Raw genomic sequence first — 2,768 nt, 5'->3', positions numbered from 1 at the left:
GGGGCCGGCAGCGCCGGGTCCCCCCTCGCCTTCCAGGCGCGGAGCCTCAGCAGGCTCCGCTTCGCCGGCCGCCGCGAGGTGCCGCAGCCGTTCCTGCGCCGCCGTTTCCCCGTTACCCCCAACAGCTCCCCTTTCTCTCCCGCCTCGTCCTTCCCAATTATCCCGCTGAGACGCTCGGTGCCGGGCCAGGACCGGGGGCTTCGCGAGAGGCGCCAGGCCAAGCTTCGGCCCGGCGCCCGCGAGGCCGCCCTCCTCCTCTTCCTCGCTCCCTCCGGGGCCCCCGGCCCGCTGCGCGGCAGAAAGCAAACGGCCGCTTTCCCGCGGCGCTTCCCAGAGCCGGTGAAGCCGTAGGAAGGCGAAGGCCGGGGGCTGCCCGCCGAGGCTTTCGCCGCGGGGGTGCCGGAGGCCGAGGGCTCGCCGGGGCAAGCGCGGCGGGGCGCCGGGGCCCGGCCCGGGGACAGCCCGGCCCCGGGAGGCCCTTCCTCGTCAGCCGGGGAGCGCGCGGCGAGCGCGGGCGGGGAGAGCGCCGAGGGCCGCCGCCGCCGCGGCGCGCTACGCGCTGGCTTCCCAGCGTCTTCAGCAGAAATCTTGCTTCTGGTCYTGAGCGAAAGCTTTTTACTTTCCGACGGGGCGCCGTTCRCCTCCCTCGCCTCCCGCTGCCCCCCGCCTGAGGCCGCTTTGGGCAGCGCCCGTCTTGCCTGCTCTCGGCTCGCGCCCTGCTGCGGCGTCGGGGCCTCTTTTCCTTGAAATTGTCCCGTCGGGGCGTGAGGCGCACGGCAGGTCGGAGCCACTGGCACTAACTGGGGTTTAAAGCCAAATACGGATCTGAGGGGTCTCCCTGGGGCAGGAGCCTGGGGACTCGTCACGTCCCTGGAGCCGGCCCCCGCTCCCCTCAGCTCCCCGCTCCCCTCGGCTCCCCGCTCCCCTCGGCTCCCCGCCGCTGCTCCGTCCAGCCCGGCCGCCGCCTCCGCTCACTGCCTTTCCCCCCGCCGGCAGCCCCGCTGCGGCGGGAAGCGAGCTGCCGCCGCCGGGCGCGGGTGCTGCGCGGCTGCCAGGCCTGGCCCCGTCTCGGGCCGCGGCAGCCCGGGCAGGGAGGGCGTTTCGCGCGACGGGGACGCCRGCTCCGGCTCGGGCTCCGTCTTGGCCTTTCCTTCCAGCCGCGTGGAGCTCACGTTCTATCCTGACACCGAAATTAAAGAATTAAAAAAGAAAAATGTCAGCRCTAAGAGAATTTCTGTGCTTTACATACAATCAGTAGTGCTGCTACTCACTGCTGAGCGTTTTCTATCCTTTGGTGCTTGAAGCCATCATTAAAGCGTTATGAGAAATTAGTCACTGTTCTTAACTTAYGGCTTGTGCAGGTTTTCCCTTTAGGTTTGGTTTGTGGGCAGTGTGAGACATCCCACCCAAAGGAGCTGATTCAAAGGAAGCCACTGCCGCTTTGAGCAATATTTCACGGGTACAATCAGGACTGGGTGTTTTTTYCCCCAATTTAATCATAACATCTATTGAATCTTTTAGGATTAATACTAGCTTTCATAGAAGAGGAAAAGTGCAAACCRCAGTGTCTGTGTTCAGCTCGCTCTTCGGTTCCTAGTTTCTAATTCTCTCCTCCTGTTGCATTGGGGGCTGCTGGCAGCGGAGCTCGTTCCCCCTCCTGTGGCAGCTGTTTCATGTCACCGCACATGAGAAGAGAGTAAGGCCAGTTTCAGTGTGAGCATGATGATGGAGAATTTAATACCGAAAGTTTAGTGAGAGAAAATAACTAACAGAGAGAAATGAAATGTAGTTGCATTGGTTTTAATCTATTGGTCTGAACCCCCAATATTTTYGTGATGTTGGCCAAGGTGCCAAGAACCCAGACTGTGCTGAGGTGACTTGTGCCAAGGGCACAAATRTTTTCCATGAGTAAACTGCCTGGTGTCTATAGCAATGCTGCATTTTTTTTTTTCGTCTGTGCAGAGAATGTTTACCCATCACCATTTATCATTTGAGATGAGCTTCAGGACAAGCAGGGAGGGAACTGGAACGAAAATCGTCATTCCTTTAATAAGGGTATGTGTTCTGAGTGGCAGGAGCTTGGGATTTATCACAACACTTGTAATGAATGGTCGGTGGTTTCTTTTTAGGTTGAAGCTGCAGATGGCAGGACGGCAATCCACACGTGCAGGCTGCGAGGAGGAGCAGCGAGGAGCTGTCCTGCTCCGGGAAGGGGCTGCCGGGGGGCGGGGGGGCGGCTCTTGGTTCTGTTCCGTTCTATTTCGGGCCGCTGCCTACTCAGCCGGCGGCTTCCTGAGTGCTCAGCCTTTTGCAGTTTCCATCATGCCTTTAAAGTAAATTTGATAGGCACAGGAAGCTGCGCTGAGCCTGATATCGAACTGGCGGTCAATGCACAGGAACTCAGCCTCGAGGAAAGATGGATCGCACCTTCCCACAGGAATTGCACCATGTGTCTTTAATATTAATGCACCACTTGAGTCATGCTTTTTCCTTTTTTTTTTTTTTTTTTCCCCTTTTTCTTTTTTAACTCCCTGCCGGTGCGTTACAGACAAAGCGGCTTTTCATGGATTTCCAGCAAGAGCTGCCCGGGCTTCCGGAGGCCGCAGCCGGCTGCGGGGCCGGCGCTCGGGGCCGCTCCCCGGCGCCCTGTTTTTCTGGGGCTGCTCGTTTGGCGTATTTATGGCGCGTGAGTCAGCGGCGGGCCGGGATTGGCTGGGAGGCGCCCGCGGGGGCCGCCGGCCGCGGCCGCCCCGCGGAGCGCCATTCGC

Source organism: Rhea americana, unplaced genomic scaffold (genome assembly GCF_003343005.1).
Source record: "Rhea americana isolate MKP2758 unplaced genomic scaffold, rheAme1 scaffold_2, whole genome shotgun sequence".
Classification (NCBI taxonomy): Eukaryota; Metazoa; Chordata; class Aves; order Rheiformes; family Rheidae; genus Rhea; species Rhea americana.
This window is presented reverse-complemented; position numbering follows the sequence as displayed.